Source organism: Pan troglodytes, chromosome 2 (assembly GCF_028858775.2).
Source record: "Pan troglodytes isolate AG18354 chromosome 2, NHGRI_mPanTro3-v2.0_pri, whole genome shotgun sequence".
NCBI classification, from domain to species: Eukaryota; Metazoa; Chordata; class Mammalia; order Primates; family Hominidae; genus Pan; species Pan troglodytes.
This window is the reverse complement of record NC_086015.1, coordinates 156568264-156588547: the sequence shown is the minus strand read 5'-3', so window position 1 is coordinate 156588547 and position 20284 is coordinate 156568264. Positions and strand designations below refer to the sequence as shown.

At 39.3% G+C, this 20284-nt stretch overlaps 1 long non-coding RNA gene across 3 annotated transcripts in view; it reads left to right on the top strand.

Moving 5' to 3' along the window:
- LOC104005809 (uncharacterized) overlaps positions 1 to 6348 on the top strand; it is a 557346-nt gene extending 550998 nt beyond the window's left edge. For all 3 annotated transcript variants that reach the window (XR_010155845.1, XR_010155847.1, XR_010155846.1), the window contains 2 exons: positions 4809 to 4957; positions 5434 to 6348. This is a non-coding gene — a long non-coding RNA (uncharacterized LOC104005809). The remainder of the gene's footprint in view (positions 1 to 4808; positions 4958 to 5433) is intronic.
- Positions 6349 to 20284: the final 13936 nt, after the last annotated feature.

The window sequence follows — 20284 nt, the reverse complement described above, 5'->3', positions numbered from 1 at the left end:
AATATTTTCCAACTATACATCTGACAAGGGATTAATAACCAGAATATATAGGCAGCTCAAACACCTCAATAGGAAAAAATCTACTAATCCAATTTTTAAAATGGGCAAAACATCTAAGTAGACATTTCTCAAAAGAAGACATACAAATGGCAAACAGGTATATGAAATGGTGCTCAATGGCACTGAACATCAGGAAAATGCAAATCAAAACTACAATTAGATATCATCTCATACCAGTTAAAATGGCTTTTATATTATACAAAGGACTGGCAATTATGAATTTTGGTGAGGATGTGGAGAAAATGTTACCCTTGCACACTGTTGGTGGGAATGTAAATTAGTACAGTCACCATGGAGAACAGTATGGAGATTCCTCAAAAAAACTAAAAATAGAGCTACCATATGATCCAGCAACCCCACTACTAGGATATATACCCAAAAGAAGTAAATCAGTGTATCAAAGAGATATGTGTACTGCCATTTTTATTGCAGCACTATTCGCAGTAGCCAAGATGTGGAATCAGCCTGAGTATCCATCAACAGATGAATACATAAAGGAAATGCAGTATGCATCTACAATGGCATACCATTCAGCCATAAAAGAATGAGATCTTGTCATCTGCAACAACATGGATGGAGCTGGAGGATATTATATTAAGTGTAATATGCCAGGAACAGAAAGACAAACGTTGCATGTTCTCATTTATTTTTGGAAACTAAAAATCAAAATAATTAAACTCATGAAGATACAGAGTAGAATGATGGTTACCAGAGGCTGAAAGTATAGTGGGTGTAGGGGATGGTTAATGAGTACAAAAATACAGTTAGATAGAATAAATAAGATGTAGTATTTGATAGCACAACAGTATTATTAACGACACTGGTAAAGGAACCAGAACTTAGTTTCTTTCTCGGAACGAATGTGTTAATGGAGTGAGCATCAACAGCAGATTTCCATGGTAACCGACAGACTTCAAAAAATGTTAATTTCTAACACATGAACAACTTCTGGAAGGTCACATACGTGTGTGTGTGTGTGTGTATGTGTGTACAATGTGTTTTATAAATTTACATTATTGAGTCATTGATCGCTTGCAGTGTGTTAGCAGCTTTAGAAAAGGTAGTTATACAGAGCTCAAGGACACTAAATTCCTATGTCAAGACCTTCTTAACATTAATCACTTTTCCTGTCTTAAAAAACCATGTAAAATGACCTCTTGAAATAGCTGTAGTATAATCCAATTTACAGTTTCATAGAAAATGTCAAAGAAAAATGTCTATTTTATTTCTCTTCTCCATAAGTAATAATATATCTCATCTGAAGGCTCTAGGAGAAGAAAAAAGGAATAAAATAAAAGCAACTGATATCTCTGCCAAAATATGTGATCTGTGGAAGCAAGTCCAACAATAGTGGTAACTAATATAAAATAACTTGAAACAAGTTTAATCAGTTGTAAATCATGTATCTGAAGTTATTGTATTTGCAGTTCATATTAATAGTCTACATTTGAGAAATATCTCTTTAATGCACATTAATGGCTTGAAATAACATCTATGGCTCTTTCCTTCTCTTTGTCATTCTGACTTTTCTTTTTCCTTTCCTCCTTCATTCTTTCCCTTTTGATTTTGAATCATGAAATTTCTAATTTTAAACCATATTTGATCTATTAAAACAGCAGTTTCGTATGGTTCAAAGTACACAAGACATGAAATATTTCTTAGGTGGTATTTCAAGACAATAATCTGATGTTAATTTCCCAAATATCAAGATGGTATTTAATCATATTTCTAAAGATCTTCCACTGAAAGCTGCCTTGCACTATGAGCTGTATATAAGATATAGGCTAGTTGCTAAGTGAGCAGAAACAGTATAATTATGGGTTATAGTGGTATGTGGGTCAGGAGTATAACATGATTTTTAAATCCCTGCATTATTTTATAATGCATGTATGCTGAAAAAGGTTAAGAAAGGCACTGGGAATTCATGTCTACTCTTCTAACCATTGCATTATTGGCCCTAACCTATTAAACTATATGCTTTATCTGCGATACATAAAGAAATGCTGTCAATGTAGGTATATTTCCAAATTCTTCTTTTCTGCTGATCCACTGATTCAAGAAGTACTTTCTCACATGTGCTCAGGACGTAGTCTGCCAGGTCCAAGCTGGCCTTCTTGAATTGCTGCCGTGCCACTTCCTTTGGTGATTGAGACTCAAGAGATCCATTTACCTCCTCTCTATTCAAAAGGATTTCGCTAGAAATTCTGCGACCTTGGTATAAAATCCAAAACTCATACATGACCCCTGGAACTTAGGATATTCCTCACCACTGCCCTGATTGTCACACATCTCAGGATCTTGACATATCTCCACACAAGTTCTCAGTGACAATGACATTAACTGTAGCAGCTATGGTCAATGTCATTGTCACTGAGAACTTGTAGGTCTGTTTTGCTGTTCCCTTCCAGCCTATCTCCACGTAGCTAAGAATGGCTGGCCATCACCATTAGGACTAGAAGGAGGAAGATTTTCCCCACCCCTAGGCCAAAGAGCCACAAACGAGAATCCATTTTATTTTAGGGGAAATACTCCCATTACCTAGTAATACATGCTCTTATTCTGCAGTTTCAGCAAGACATTAACAACACTGTATGTACAATCTCCTACCTTTTGGGCCTCATCTTTAGCCTTCTTGCTTACAGAATCACAGAATTTTACTCCTCAGAGATAATTATAGTTCGACTTTCTTATTTTAAAGGTGAGGAATTCAAAGACCACCATGTTGCTGTTTTCCCTTACAACTATATTGAGGTACAATTGACATAAAATAAACTGCATATCTTTAAAATGTACAATTTAATAAATTTGGACAGATATATACACCCAGAAAACTATGAGCAGGAAATAAGCATATCCATCACATCCAAACTTACCTCATGTCCCTTTATAATCTCTCTTTCTCATCTCTCCCTTCATCAACTCTCACCACTGGTGTTCTTTTTGTCACTATAGGTTAGTTTGCATTTTCTAGAATTTTATATGAATGAAATCAAACTATATGTTCTCTTTTTATTGTCTGACTTATTTTACACTGCTTAGTTATTTTTGAAACTCATCTATGTTGTATGGGTATCAATAACAAGTTTTTTTTGGTTTTTGTTTGTTTTGAGACAGAGTCTCACTCTGTCACCCAGGCTGGAGTGCAGTGGCATGATCTCAGCTCACTGCAACCACCACCTCCCAGGTTCAAGTGATTCTCCTGCCTCAGCCTCCCAAGTAGCCAGGATTACAAGCATGCGCCACCACACCTGGCTAATTTTTTTTAATTTTGGTAGAGACTGGGTTTCACCATTTTGGCCAGGCTAGTCTCGAACTCCTGACCTCAAGTGATCCGCCTGCCTCGGCCTCCCAAAATGGGATTACAAACATGAGACACCATGCTGGCCAACTCATTAGTTATTATTGTTGAATAAAAAATATTACATGGATATCCCAGAATTTTCTGTCCATTTACTGGTGATAAAAATTGGAGTTGTTTCCAAATAAAGTTGATATGAATATGTACATACAAGTGTTTGAATAGACATATATTTTCATTTATCTTAGGTAAATGTATAGGAGTGGAGTGGCTAGAACATATAATAGCTACAGGTTTAACTTTTTAAGATACCAACAAACTGTTGCTGAAAGTGGTTCTACCATTTTACATTACCTGTCAGAATTGTAAAAGTTTCAGTCTCTCCACATCCTTGTTAACGCTTATTATGATAAGCCTTTTTCATTTTAAGCATTACTGTGATGTCCAGTGGTATATCATTGTGGTTTCAATTTTACATTTCTTTGATGAAAACAATTTGAACACATTTTTATGTTTTAATATATTATGTATATCTTTTATTTTTGGAAATATATGTTCAAATTGTTTGCCCAAATTGTTATGGGGTTGCCTGGTTTCTTAGCAGTGAACTTTGACAGTGTTTTAAGTATTCTGAACATGAATCTTTTATCAAATATATAATTTGCAATTATTTTCTCCTAATCTGTAGATTTTTTTCATTCCCATCAGTGTCTTTCAAAAAGCAAAAATGTTGGCCAGGCACGGTGGCTCACGCCTGTAATTCCAGCACTTTGGGAGGCCGAGGTTGGCAGATCACGAGGGCAGGAGATCCAGACCATCCTGGCCAACATGGTGAAACCCCGTCTCTACTAAAAATACAAAAATTAGCTGGGCATGGTGGTGGGTGCCTGTAATCCCAGCTACTCAGGAGGCTGAGGCAGGAGAATTTCTTGAACCGGATAGTCGGAGGTTGCTGTGAGCCGAGATCATGCCACTGTACTCTAGCCTGGTGACAGAGTGAGACTCCGTCTCCCATGTGCATGAGAAGCTGTTATGTAATATCCGTAACTGGTTTGAAAATCACTTGCCCATTCAGTTCAGTTTGGCTTTACAAGCAGTTGCTCAGAGAGGTAGATCAGTAGCCCTTTCTCAAGGAAGGGCCTGCGTTATGATTTCAGCGAGCTCTGTCTGAACATGATGTGACCCAGTGGCTACAGGTTTGAACAACAGAGTCTTCCCCTATCTCCTGCAATAAAGTACATGACAAAGAGAAGCTGAGTTAAAATTGTTGGGCTTTAGCATATATGACAAAAAAAAGAAATCAATAGAAATCTGTTCATCAGGTAAAGTTTGGGGTGAAGACAGGTGGTTGGTGAATATATAGAACAGCAACTACTTTGGGCGGTCTTGATGCCAGGTCAACGCCAAAGTCTACCTATTGGTCTGAATAAATATTTGCCCATACTCGCAGGCTTGGTCAGGATTTGTGTAGAAAGTGCACAGCAGAACTGAGCCTATGCATTCCAAGTCCTGAGTACCCCTACAAAGGAAGAGGACACAAACGAAAAATATTCCCTCATACCAAGGATTGTCCTGAAATCCAAGACCATATTTTATGAGGTAAGTTAAAAACAACATTACTAATTACCAATATTGAGTAAATTAAGGGGAAAAACATTACATTATGAAATTAAACAAATAGCATAATCTTATTGCTAATTCCCCCTCTTCATTGTTTTACTGCCCATATGATTCGTAACATTTATAAAGCAGATCCAGGATTACCTCAAAAGTGCTTTAAAAAGTGAAAGAATGCTTTTAAAATGAAAAAAAAATGAAAAAAATTATTTTATTCTCCTCTTGGTGGACAGTAGAACTGAATAATTATGGTGAGATGCTGCCTTTATCTCTACTGGAGGTTGTTGGAGTCACACTGGAGCTAAGAACTAGGGACCGCATCCTGGCCTTTGATTTGAGGCCCCTCTTGTGCATGTTTAATTTCCCACAACTCCAGAATCACTTGTAACATTGCAACTTTTCATAAGTAAAAGTAAAATTAATAAACTTGTGTTACTCTTTATATTTGGATTTCTTAGAAGACATACATCAGAGAGAGAGAGATTACAGTATGCAATCTCTCAGCTGCCAACAGAACACAGATGGGCTTGGGAACAGAGAATGATCCAGATCTGCAGGACTGGAGCAATCCGTGGGAAGTTTGGACAGAAGATCTGATGCATAAGACAGTAAAGGACTATTGAATGTTCCATGATAGATATGCTTGTTCTTTTGCCTGCATGCCCTTGAATAAAGACATTTTGATCTCCAGGACCAACCTGAGAAACATATAATTTAATCTAGTTTTGAAAGAAGAGCCCTGCTACACAAATACTGGCTCACAATGTTAAGAGATATCAACTGAAATATCAAAGGGCTTTCATATTTCATTAAATTGACTATCCTATGTGTTTGATATTTCCATTTAATTGAATATTTCTTAACTCAGTGAAAAATGTATGAGCCTGCTGTGATAAATTCAGTGTCGCATATGGGAATTTCAACTGTCTTTGATTGAATCTTATTTCTTGATATCTCACCTTTCAGAAGAGAGATACAAAAAGACTGTTAGCCTGCTTGCTTCTGTTTTTTCTGCCCCATCTCCACCCTTATTCCCAAACTGTGGTTCACACATTTATTTCTATTTTTAAAAATTTTCATCATTCTCAGTAAACTATCGCAAGAACAAAAAACCAAACACCGCATATTCTCACTCTTAGGTGGGAATAATAACATAAATTTGTATCCATAAGCATAATAGGACATTTAATAATCCTTGTTACATCTATTGATGAACATATTCTGTAATGTCATTTGGTCTTGTGCCAAATAGAAACTATAAAAATATAATGAGCTTTTTGTCAAAAACTGTTATGTAAGGCCTTGGAAGTTTCTAGTAGTTCAGTGCTTTCTATTCCATTCACGTTTTTGTTGAAATAAAATGGAAAAGAAAATAACCTTGTATATGCATATTAGAACTAACAGGTAAGGGTTTCCATGGATACTTTTATGCAGCCAAAGAGTTCGTGTGCGGAAAAAGGCATTCATTTCTAGTTCTAAGAGATTCTGTTCTGATAAGGAACTCCTGCCAATCATTTTATGTCTTGACTTACTAACAGAATAAAATAATATATATCATGTGTGTTATGTTGTAAGTCATGAGATAGTTCTATCTAAATAACCTTTTCAATCATCTGGCCTATTCAAGTAATGCCTTGGAATTTTATTAAAGCTTGAAAAATCTATGAAGGTTTTGTAAGCAACTTTTAATGAGTTTATTGCTTTCTAGATCTGTATGAGGCATCTTTTTTCTCTCTCTCTTTTTCTTGGTCATCACTTAGGCAGTTTAAATTAACCAACTACCAGTGCTAGCATAAAAGTTTATCTTTTACTTAAAATAGCTTTTGGAGCAGTTTTATCTTTAATTTTATCTTGACTTGAAGAAATTTCAAATACCTTTGATTGAATCTTATTACTTGATATCCTACCCAAATGAAATTTTCTGCAAGTTTTCTTTTTATCTTTTTGAGAAACATGTCAAAAAAGATGCACGATTTCAGACCATGAAACTGCTAGGTTAAATTTTAAGCCATATAGTTTTATGAGAAGCTTGATGAGGTTCTGTGACTTTTTAATGAGCGAATTCTTTCTAAACAACATGTTTTAAATGTAGCACTGTTGTTTTACACTGACATGCATCTAAGCAATTATATAAATTGTGAGCATGGCCTGTAGAATTGTTTTTAAATAAATAATCTGAAAAATCATTTGATCTTAGATTTAAGAGTGAACTCTCAAATATGTTCTGTTTTTACTAGTTAATACGGACTCTGGATAGCAGTAAAGTATAAATCATGATCAGAATGGTAAACAAAGAGGCAATTAAAACATCACTCAACTTCCAAACTGATTAAATAATAAATTTTTGCAACAAAGCTTTCATGATTTATGTTTTCAAGTCCATAGATGCAACAGCTTTTTCACTGAGTGCAATATTGTCATGACACATACATTGTCATGGTGCATTATACTATTATAATGTAAGATAAATGGCTGTCAAAAATACAGCCATTTTTGGTTGTATTTTGTTCTCATCTTACAGGTTACGTAAGATGAGAAGAAACAGAAATGCAAACTATATTAAGCCCTAACATTGGTTTTGGCCTTGGCATAATCAAGATGACATCTTAATGATTACCAGGGATACTGTTTATAGAAGATGATTCCTGAAATGTATTTTATTATGGTATTGTGAACTGCTAGAAAGGGGCCTTCTTTCAAAAGCTGCTTTAATAATTGCTATTTCATAATATGTATCCAGTATGTCATTAAGACTGCACACAGATTATTACAGTACTTTATTTATATTCAGCATCAAATTATGTAAACTTCCAGCCTAAGGTATTTAAAGTTACTTCTTGATGATGATTTATTTTGGTAATATAAAATATCCTATTCCTGCATCTTCTTCCTCTTCCCCATCATTCAGCATTAGTATTTTCCAAAGTTCATCATCATGGACTGTCTTCTTGCTTTTACACCCCACACCCCCCTTAACAATCTACTCATTCTAATGATTTTAACCACAACCTGTTCACCTAAAAAATCTATATCCTCCACAGATACTTCCAAATCATTATTTCATACCCAGACTTTTCACCCCAATTTTTGATGAAAGTATCTAATGGCTTACTTAAGAGTTCTGCCTGGATATGCATCTTGAACCAAATATGTTTTACTCTTAAACTCAGCAACTTACTTCAAAATCTATTCCTCCTCCAAGACATGCACCTGAGTGCGGAGTGGGCCTATGGCCTCCACCTCACAGCTCAATCACCGGTTTTGAAGTACCATGAGTGTTATGTCCCAATGCCCTGACAAATTTGCCACTCCTCTCCAGCCCCTTTATTCCTGCCCTAATTCACACACCCATCATCACTTTCCCAAATTATTTGAATAGCTCCTGATGTACAGGCTAGACTTCACGACTGCCTTCCAGAATTCATTCACTGCAGGCAGAATACTCTTTCTACAGCATGAGCTAATCAAGTTAGTTTTTTTTTTTTTTTTCCCTAAACATCTTTCACTTTGCTCTACAGGACAAAAATCAAACTTCTTAAAATGTTATATGGGGTCTATTATGGTCTGGTCACGGTGATGCCATCCTTTGAAATTTAATCACCAAAATGTTCCTTCCACATATAAAATGCTCTCTGGCCTGCTTTCCTTCATTATGCCTTGTTTTTTCATGCTTCCAAGCCTTGGAACATTCTATTCCTTTGCCTAAAATGTCCTTCTGACCATCCCACCCTCATCTCACCTGCCAATATCTACCCATCAGACTCCCCCTAATCACTAAGGACAATGTTAGCATCAACTTTTCTGTGAGCAAAACAAGATCGACCGCATTTATTCCCACACCCCAACGTAGTCCTTGATTCTGCACTTTCATAATCTGTCATGCACTCATCTAGTACAATAGGTGTTATGCTGGAATACAAGTATTTTCTGGTATATTAATTTCTCCACACAAAACTCAGATCACTTTAAGGAGAGAACATTGGAATTCAGGTCATGAGACTTGAGTCTGAACACAAGTTTTGTCAATTCCTCAGTGTACCACTTCAAAGCTGCAGGAGAAAAATACTCAATAAACTATAAGAATTACACGCTTTTAATACCTAAACATTTAACAAGCTGTTTCATATAAGTCAAAAAGTTAAGATATTCGGTCAAATGCTTTCATCAACTGTGAAAATATGTGCTTGCAGAAATTCGTGAGTTTTGATAAGGCAAGTCTGTTGACAATTTTTATTTTCTTCTCATGGCAAGATGTCTATGAAAATCTAATTAATGTAAGCTCTGTAGGAAAGTATATCTCCAGATCTTGATGAAGTCCAAAGTGTTTGTGGGTGGGTGGGTGTATGTGTGTATAGGTGGGCTCTTAGTGTTCCAAACCTATGTAATATACTTGGTATTTATTGCTTTGGGCCATAATAAATTTAAACAATAAGTGCATTTTATTCCTACTTTCTGCATAATATTGTGTCAGCACTGTGGACACAAAGGGTCCTGTGGGGCTCTGCAATCCAGACTTGGCAATAAGGTGGTGCAGGTCCTGCACAAATCAGCCATTAATATCTATCCCCATCTCTAGTACTTCCTAGCACTGGGGAAACAGCAATATTAATAGTAATAAAAATAATGTTTAACACTGCATTCGTAATGTGCTAAGTACTTTAAAGTTAATATTAACTCAATAATCAATACTAATAATAATAATTTGAGCATCGGTCTTTTTTCTTTAGGGCTTCTTTAACTCCAGTTGAGTCAGTAACCTTGTATTTTGCAAATGCGTAGCTTGTCATGACTACCTTTAGTAGAGCAGTCATCAACTGGGTAAGTATTATTTTCCTTATTCTACAAAGGAGGCATGTAAGAGACAGAAATGGCAAATAAATTGTGTAGAAAGTGCTACTACTGAAATTTAAGCCCAGGGAGTCTAACTCCAAAGTCAGTGCTACTAAATACCACATTACAGGTTTATACTGTGGAAATTAGACCAAATAATTTATAAAAGGATACATTCAGCTCCAAGAGAGGGTTTGAGTCTATAAGAGACAAAAGCTTTGTCTTGATGTTAAGATTTATGGGCCAATTAGATGCATATAGCTGAGCCTCAGGTCTTTTTAGTATCAGCCAGTGAACCTGCTCCTCTTTTCTGAGCCAGTGCCAGTCACCTGGAGCTCCAGAGACCTGAAATCTTTAAAATGGATCACTCTCTGCTAGGATTAGCCCCAGCCCAGGAATGGCTCCTTCACATGCACGAAATGTTTGCCCTGGGGGAGAACACAGTCTAGTAGAGAAAACCAAGAGAAAACGTGGGTAAATGTTCAATCACAATGCAGAATTAAATACCAATGCAGCTAAGAGCCTGTGAATGCCACCACAGACAATAAGGAATGCGTCATTCCAATATTCAGAGAGGGAGACATTCCTTTGTACTTGTGTAGTCTAGAAGGAAATGGAATCGTGGACTCAACCTGGAAAGTATGGTGGTTTTCACTAGTTGTGAAGTAGAGTGTAGAGTGAGGACATTCTTGATAAAAGAAACAAGGAGAACAAAGGTGTGGCATGAAAAATGTGCTTTGTATTCTCATAGGAGGATCCTGGAATATCACTTTTAGAAAAGCAGTTTAGATTACAGTGGTGACAGTATAGTCAGAAATGGTTCAAGACTAGGTGCAAAAAAAATTTTTTTTTTTTTGAGACGGAGTCTTGCTCTGTCGCCCAGGCTGGAGTGCAGTGGCGCGATCTCGGCTCACTGCAAGCCCCGCCTCCCAGGTTCACGCCATTCTCCTGCCTCAGCCTCCCAAGTAGCTGGGACTGCAGGCGCCCGCCACCAAGCCCAGCTAATTTTTTTTTTTTCTGTATTTTTAGTAGAGACGGGGTTTCACTGTGTTAGCCAGGATGGTCTCCATCTCCTGACCTCAAGATCCGTCCGCCTCGCCCTCCCAAAGTGCTGGGATTACAGGCTTAAGCCACCGTGCCCGGCCGACTAGGTGCAAATTTTTAAATGCAAATATAGAGCTTTCAGCTATTCCTAACTTGTAGAACTAATTAAAACATGTTCTTAATATCCAGCATTTAAAACAGAAGCCTATTCATGTGGATGCGGCTTTTAGAACAGAGAAAAAACACACAGTAGCCCGACCGACCCTCCTCCCCACCATGGCTCTTAGAGTTAAGGGATTCCTGCTTATTTGTCCTGGTGTGGAAACTGTAGGATGCTTATACTGAGAGGTGACAGCATGCTGGCAATCCTCAGAGCCCTCGCTTGCTCTCGGCACCAACCCTGCCTGGGCTCCCACTTTGGTGGTATTTGAGGAGCCCTTCAGCACCCCCACTGCACTGTGGGAGCCCCTTTCTGGGCTGGCCAAGGCTGGAGCCCACTCCCTCAGCTTGCAGGGAGGTGTGGAGGGAGAGGCACGAGCGGGAACCGGGGCTGCGAGTGGCACTTGCGGGCCAGCTGGAGTTCTGGGTGGGCGTGGGCTTGGTGGGCCCCGCACTCAGAGCAGCCAGCCAGCCCTGCTGGCCCTGGGCAATGGGGGATTTAGCACCCGGGCCAGTGGCTGTGGAGGGTGTACTGAGTACCCCAGCAGTGCTGGCCCACCGGCGCTGCGCTCAATTTCTTGCCAGGCCTTAGCTGCCTTCCCACGGGGCAGGGCTCGGGACCTGCAGCCCGCCATGCCTGAGCCTCCCACCCATTCCATGGGCTCCTGTGCCACCCGAGCCTCCCCGACGAGCACCACCCCCTGCTCCACGGCACCCAGTCCCGTCGACCACCCAAGGGCTGAGGAATGCGAGCGCACGGCGCAGGACTGGCAGGCAGCTCCACCTGCAGCCCCGGTGCGGGATCCACTAGGTGAAGCCAGCTGGGCTCCTGAGTCTGGTGGGGACATGGAGAGTCTTTATATCTAGCTCAGGGATTGTAAATACACCAATCAGCACCCTGTGTTTAGCTCAAGGTTTGTGAGCGCACCAATTGACACTCTGTATCTAGCTGCTCTGGTGGGGCCTTGGAGAACCTTTATGTCTAGCTCAGGGATTGTAAATACACCAATCGGCACTCTGTATCTAGCTCAAGGTTTGTAAACACACCAATCAGCACCCTGTGTTTAGCTCAAGGTTTGTGAGTGCACCAATCGACACTCTGTATCTAGCTGCTCTGGTGAGGACGTGGAGAACCTTTATGTCTAGCTCAAGGATTGTAAATACACCAATCGGCACTCTGTATCTAGCTCAAGGTTTGTAAACACACCAGTCAGCACCCTGTGTTTAGCTCAAGGTTTGTGAATGCACCAATCGACACTCTGTATCTAGCTGCTCTGGTGGGGCCTTGGAAAACCTGTGTGTCGAAACTCTGTATCTAACTAATCTGATGGGGACATGGAGAACCTTTGTATCTAGCTCAGGGATTGTAAACGCACCAATCAGTGCCCTGACAAAACAGGCCACTCGGCTCTACCAATCAGCAGGATGTGGGTGGGGCCAGATAAGAGAATAAAAGCAGGCTGCCCCAGCCAGCGTTGGCAACCCGCTCGGGTCCCCTTCCACACTGTGGAAGCTTTGTTTTTTTGCTCTTTGCAATAAATCTTGCTACTGCTCAGTCTTTGGGTCCATGCTGCTTTTATGAGCTGTAACACTCACCGCGAAGATCTACAGCTTCACTCCTGAGCCCAGCAAGACCACGAGCCCACCGGGAGAAATGAACAACTCCAGACACGCTACCTTAAGAGCTGTAACACTCACTGCGAAGGTCTGCAGCTTCACCCCTGAGCCAGGGAGACCACGAACCCACCTGAAGAAAGAAACTCCGAACACATCTGAACATCAGAAGGGACAGACTCCAGATGCGCCACCTTAAGCGCTGTAACACTCACCGCGAGGGTCTGCGGCTTCATTCTTGAAGTCAGTGAGACCAAGAACCACCAATTCCGGACACAATATCTGACTCACTTTTAGAGAGATTTCAACTACCTACCTAATTCAGGCCTCAATATTGTGGAGAAGGCATGAAAATGCCGCAATAAATATCTTGTATGCTTTTCTTTATCTGAAAAAAGTTAACATCTTTAAATATTTGCTTCCATTGAAAAAAACACCATGTATTTCTGATGTATATCTTGTGGGTTGAAATACATTCAAACAATGTAAGAAAACACACACACAAAAAAAGGATTTTGAAAACCACTCTGTATTCTACCCACAAAATTGCCATTGTAAATATCTTATATGTGCTATTATCCTTCTTTCCTTTGATTGATTGACTTGTTTATTTACTTTTTTTACAGATAGTAGCAAGATTATGAAGTTGACATGTCGTTGTATTTCTTTTCTTCATGGTTGGAGGGCTGTGTCGAGACATTACATGATAATGTGCAGCAGTGACTTCACTTACCTCTCTCTGTTCTCATTCTCTTTCCGTTTCTCTAGCTCTCCTTCAGTCACCCTTCCTCTGAGGCAATGCATGAAAATATTTCAGTGTGTTCATTTCTGTATTCAGTAGACATTTCCAGAGAAAGAGAACTGAAAGAAAAAGGGCTGAAGTGGGAGGGTATCTGGGTTTTGACATGTTTTAAGATTTAGTTCTGTGTCCTACGCTAGGGTTTTCTAAGTTGATTGGAGATGCACTAATTCCCACGGAGAGATGAAGATTGACAAAAGAGAGTACTATACTACTTTGGGCCATTTTCCAAATCCAGAATGTAGCTGCATGGACTTTATTTCTGACAGCATCAACCTCATTTTTCATTTTCCCTATTTTTCCTATAATTTTCAGCAGCAATTTCTGCCACAGTTCCATCTAAAACAAAAAGATGAGGGTAGTGATAGTTTGCTTTTCTGCATAGCTGGAGATACCATGAGACTATCCAGAGTTAGTAGATGCACCAGATTGACTTCTGGATTCAGGGGAAGTTTGAACCCCACTTGTGTTGCCTTTCCTTTCCAGATCCTTCCACTCCCCTCCAGAATCTTCCATTTATTTTTTTGGTTGTGAATATTGAAGCTTATGCTGCCATATTAGGCTCCTTTCCCTGTTTTTTGTTAGGGTTGGCTGACTAATTTTGCTCATTTTGTTAGGTATTAAGGAAGAGAAGTTTACATATCTTAACCCAGAAGTTCAGAGTCTGGTAATAACAGTTGTCCCTGGATATACCAAGAACTTTGGGTATAATAATTCCGTCCTTTCAGTTTCTTATGTCTCTTTATGTGCTCTTCTTGACATCAAAAATAAGAAACATTTCCTCACTTGAGCCACATTCAGAAATGGGAAAAGCACCAGGTAGAGCAATTCTTAAATCTTCTGACTTTTTAGCCAGAAGAGTGTTTTTCCTCTTTTTTTCAAGACTATCTAAGAAATTCACCTATTAGATACTAATGTGTCCTAAGAACCTTACCTAAATCAACTTTTTCTAAGGCATACTTTAGAAAACATTATCCTAACAAAGGACATGCCAGAGTCTTCAAACAGAACATCTGATGATTGTGTCACTTATTCTGACCAATACTTCTAAGGAATCTTAATGTTATTTATCTAAAGCAAAAAAAAGATATTTAAAAACTAAATTTATCTGAGATTTATAAAAATTAAATCATGTTATGCCATGCTGCAGAGGAATTAAAAAGGAATATACACTATAAATGAAGAATCCAGAGGACAAGTAGTAGTAATTTGGAGGAACTGAGTAGATATCAGTGATGACTACTATGGAATGGAGTAAGGATTTAGCTATTTATTTATGCATTTAAACAGTAAAAATTTCAGCCAGAGGTGAGAGATTAGAAATTTAAAAATCAATAATTAGTAAAAATTACACATTAGAGACAATCTAAGTATCCAAGGATAGTGAAAAGTTTAAATAAACTTTGGGATGTCAACATAATGGAATATTATACACTGTTAATAATAGTTGGGTCTGTAAAGATGGATTATTTATATAATGAAAAACTCACAACCTAATATTAAGTGAAACAGGTTATACATATGTATATATGGGATGATTTCAATTGTGTTAAATACATATCTGACTTCTTATCAAACTGGAAGTAATTATACTAACATTTTAGAAGTGTTCATTTCTAGATTGTGGGCTTTAGGGTATTTATTTTCTTTTTTATATCTTGTTATTTTTCCTCCTTGAAGGGTGCTGTGTGCTCATTAAATATGAGGTATTCTTTCTCTCAGAATGCAATAAGACTTTTGAACAGAGGAATGGCATGACTTGACTTGATTTACGTTGAGGAAAGCTCTGACTCCCCGGTGGAGAATAGGCTGTAGACATGGAGAGCAGGTAGGAGGCTACTGCAATGACCTAGATGACAGATGATGGGAGTTTGGACTAGGGTTACAGTAAAAAAGTGGTAAGATATGGAAAATGTGTGATATATTTTTAAGGTAGAGCCAACAAAATCTGTCCATGGTTAAATGTGTAGTGTGTGAGAAAAAAAAAGACCCCCGGAGGGTGTCTATCTTTTTGATTAACATGAGGTATACATAAATACCTCATATTTAATAAGCACACATTACCCTTAAAGGAAGAAAAATGTATTTTATGTTAATTTACATTAATGAAGCAACAATAAAGAAGTCATCTTTATCAGATGTCTTAATGAAGAAAGCTGAAAAAAAGATCAAGAAGCACTTTCAATGAAAAAACTACAAACATTTTGCCAGGAGACCAAGGCTATGAAAAGATCAAAGAATGAAGCTTTAAAGTCCTAGTCATCTTTCTAGATGAAAGAAAATGAAGATTTTCCTGTGTCTAGAATGAAAAGCCAAGGCTTAATTAAGTAGCAGTTGGAAATGATTGAGTACTGGTGAATGAAATTTAGGGTCTCACAAAATTTTAGATTTAGTTCAGAGTTCAGAGGTCATCCAATCCAACCTTTGGATAGGTTCTAGAATCCATTCTTCAGTACAATTGATAAATGGTCATCCAATTGCTGTTTGATTACCTCCAGTTGACATGTAACTCATCACCTTTGGAGATAGTCTGCTCTTGTGTCACAATTCTAGATGTTAGAACATTCCCTCTTATGTGGCATTGAAATTGGAGTCCCTGTAACTTCCACTCATCCATCCTAATTAAGACTCGAAGAGTTTGAACAGGTGGGAAAAAAATTTTAATCAGTGAAAATATTGATACATTTCCATAGAATTTAGGAGAGAAAATCTGAAGAATTTATAGGTGTAAGTCAATTTTTGTCTTCGACACAGAAGTGTTTCTAATATTTAATGGCATGCCTCTTTTTAATCCTCCGCTCTCCAGAATGATTATCTTCAGTTCCATGAGAGAATTTTTGTATGACATGGTTTCCAAGACCCTAACAGTCCAGGGAGTCCTCTTTTAGAAGCTGTGCTGAGTGGTTCAATCGACTATTTGGAACTAGTTCTTTCTGGGAACTGTGTTTTCTATATTCCCCTTTCCTGTAAGGTTAGAGTTAGAGCTGCCAAAAGAGGAACTCACATGAGATTCAGAGGAAGTAGGAGTCATCACACTCTAAAGATGTTCACAGGCAATACAGTGATGAAAATATGCTTGGAGGGTTTCAGCTCGTGCTCACTCTGCTGTGCTCCACATTCAAATCTCCTTCCTGACTGCTGGCCCTGTTGTGCAAGAGTAGCCCCCAGCCCACAACCAGACACTTGGGGGAAGACACACAGTCAACATAGACTCAATAACCAATGCTGCCCATAGATATAATGTGAACCCGGTATATAATTTTAAATTTTCTAGCAGCCACATTAACAAGGCAGAAGAAAACAAACAAGTGAAGTCGATTTTAATATGTTTAGTATAACCCGTTATAAATAAAACATTATCAATTCAACACATAGACAATATTAAAAATATCTAATGAAACACCAAGGAGGCCAGTGGGTGAGGTGGAAGGAGATGGGGATGAGGTAGAAGTGTAATGAAGAGCCAGATTGTGCAGGACGCAGTAGACCATGACAATGGTGTGGGACTTTTTCTCAGAACGCAAGAAGGAATGGCACGACTTGATTCACATTGAGGAAAGCTCTGACTCCCCAGTGGAAAATAGGCTGTAGAAGTGGAAAGCAGATAGGAGGCTACTGCAGTGACCTAGATGACAGATGATGAGGGCTTGGACTAGGGTTACAGTATAAAAGTGATAAGGTATGGAAAATGTGTGCTATATTTTCAAGGTAGAGCCAACAAAATCTGTCCATGGTGAAACGTGTAGTGTGAGAGAGAGAAGAAAGACCCTATCTTTTGGGATTAAGCACCTAAAAAATATAGTGTCATTTACTATGAAGAAGGAGACTAAGAAAGAGCAGGTTTGTTTTGATTGGTCCAGCATACATTATGATTTTAAACATTTATTCTTTTATTTTTGTCATTTTAATAAACACACGTTTATCTAAACTGCAGGCATAAACTTTGAGCTAAGGAGAGCTAATTACTGAGTCCATGGTCCCACACAGCCTAATACCCAGGCATTGCCATTATACTCGGAATATACTTAATTTGTCTTATTCCACTATTTTCCATCAAAAATACATTTACACATCTTGTTCGCAACTATAAAACTCACACAGTCTCATGTTTCATGTATAGCATTACTTTGAATTCCCAAAATCATGGCCCCATTTCTTCCTTCCCTACGTAACCTGGACTACCAGTTCACAAATTCTTGCCTGTACCCTCCAGTGCCTAAACCTCTTGTCTTTTCAGCCCATCAGAATTACCGGTCCCTAACCTGTGATTAATCCAACCATCTGCTTGCACAACAGAAATTCATAAGCTGCCAAACACTGCTTGAGAAAAATTGCATAACTGTACTGCTTGGACTTATTGCATATTTACCATTTCCAAACTCAACTTAGTCCTCAGTACAGCTTGGCAATCCTTATGTCTGTATTCATTCAGATATTTTTCCTATTCACCAAGGTGACCATTTTATAACTTCACACTCCTGCGCAAGCTTTCACTTTCATATCCAGCAGAAAAAAACTACTTACCGCTTTCCAGAAAACAAAATGAATACTCTATGCCCTAAATTTATTCAAATGTCCTTCTCTGATTCCAACATTACATATAGTTACTCTCACCTTCACCTGCCTTATTTCTGTCATACTTCTCTTTTGCCCATCATCGAAAACTTCCTTCCACTCACTACATAAATCCCATGCCTTGTTCACGGCTCTGGGTCTTTCCAGATGCAATTTCATCATCTTCAACGATTTCTGTTGTTTCAACGTCTACACAGTTTTCAAAGTGCAATGGAAATGTTGTTTGCCAGTGAAACCCCACCCCCAAACCAGCTGCCATAGACAAAGATGGCAAATCCCTCCTCTTTATTGTCATAGTACGCTACTGAGACACAAATTATAGCACTCCTTATATTTTGCTACAATTATGTGTTATCTATTTCTGCCACTAAATCTAAGACTTTGATGGAGCAGACCTTTTGTTATTGGCCTATGTGTATTCAATTCAAAAGCATGCAAAGTGATTTTTATATTCTCTCACTCAACAACAACAATCAACACAGACAACTTCTGTGACCAAATTTGGTGGAGGGAGCTGGGTTCTACCCATCACTAAGCAAGCAATCAGTTCTGCAGTGGATAAATGGGTGTCCTCCAATTTAATTCTGACACTATGTAGCTGGAGATAGCATCACATCCCACAGATTGAGGGTTCAGTTCCTAAGACTGCCCCCTTCCCCAGACACCAACAGTTGCTAGTTTGGGCTTCCAGAACTTCTGATCCACCGGCTTCGAGTTGGGGTTCTCAAGATCTTCTCTTTGGGTTTGATTAATTTGCCAGAGCACCTCACAAAATTCAAGGAAACATGTTTACTGGTTTATTATAAAAGGCATTACAAAGAATACAGATGAAGAGATGCACGGGGTGAGGTATGAGCAAAGGGGCATACAGAGCTTCCATGCCCTCCCTGGGTGGCACTCTTCAGGAACCTCCCTGTATTCAGCTATCTACAAATCTCTGAACCCTGTCTTTCGGGCTTTCATGGAGGCTTCATTATGTAGGCATGATTGGTTAAACCATTGGCCATTGGTGATCAACTCAATCTTCAGTCTCTCTCTCCTCCCTGGAGGTTAGGAGGTGGGACTGAAAGCCCCAACCCTCTAATTCTCCACTGGTTTTCTGGTGACCAGCCCCCAGTTCTGAAGCTACCTAGAGGCTGCCAGCCCTACGTCAACTCATTAGCATACAAAAAGACATCACTCAGGCATTTTTAAAGATTTTAAAAGTTGAAGGCCAGGAAATGGGATACATAACATTTACATACCAAATACCAAATACGTATTTCACAATATCACAATACTGTATAGATTTTTTTTGACAAGAGTTTGCTTGGAGATGTGCTGGACAGAGGCAAGGCTGTGGTGATGACGGTCTTAAAAAGATGTTTTGTGTTGGACACAAGAGAGCATTTTTCATTGGTTACAGAAGTGAAATTGATCCATGCCTGTCAGCCTTAGAAGTGCGTTCATTTCAGTAAAGCTGAATGGAGAGCGCTTTCTTAAGTGTGGACTCACATTGAGAAATCCATGCTATGGAAGCTGACTTCCATAGTATAAGGCTATAACTGATTGGTTGACTTTTACTGATAAGATACAGGAAAAGGAAAATAACGTGACTATCACAAGTGCCACTGCTTGGTGTTACACAGTCTCCTCTGCAAAGTTTACCTTTGGCTTGAAAGAATAAACCAATAAACATATTAATGCAAGGAACTTTCCAAATTGGGAGCTATCCACAAGGCTGCTTTTCCATTTCTGGTCTATTAAGTAATGTCACATTATCCTTGAAAGCAATAACACAGGAATTCATGTTTGCTGAGGAAGCTCCTTTGAAATTTGTCTCAAATGAAGCACAGAGAGCAGGAAAGATAAGCAAGCTGACATATATTTAACCAGTGTGTATATCACCTTCCATATATTATCAATTAATTTCCAAAACTGAGAGGTGACAACGTGCTAGCAGCCCTTGCTCGCTCTTGGCACCTCCTCAGGCCTCGGCATCCACTCTGGCCATGCTTGAGGAGCCCTTCAGCCCCCCGTTGCACTGTAGGAGCCCCTCTCTGGGCTGGCCAAGGCCTGAGCCGGCTCCCTCTGCTTGTGGGGAGGTGTGGAGGGAGAGGTGCGGGCGGGAACTGGGGCTGCGTCTGGCACTCACAGGCCAGTGTGAGTTCCAGGTTGGCGTAGGCTCCGCGGGCCCTGCACTTGGAGCTTCCCGCCAGCACCGCCACCGGCCCTGGGCAGTGAGGGGCTTACCACCCAGGACAGCAGCTGCAGAGGGTGCGCTGGGTCCCCCAGCACTGCCGGCCCGT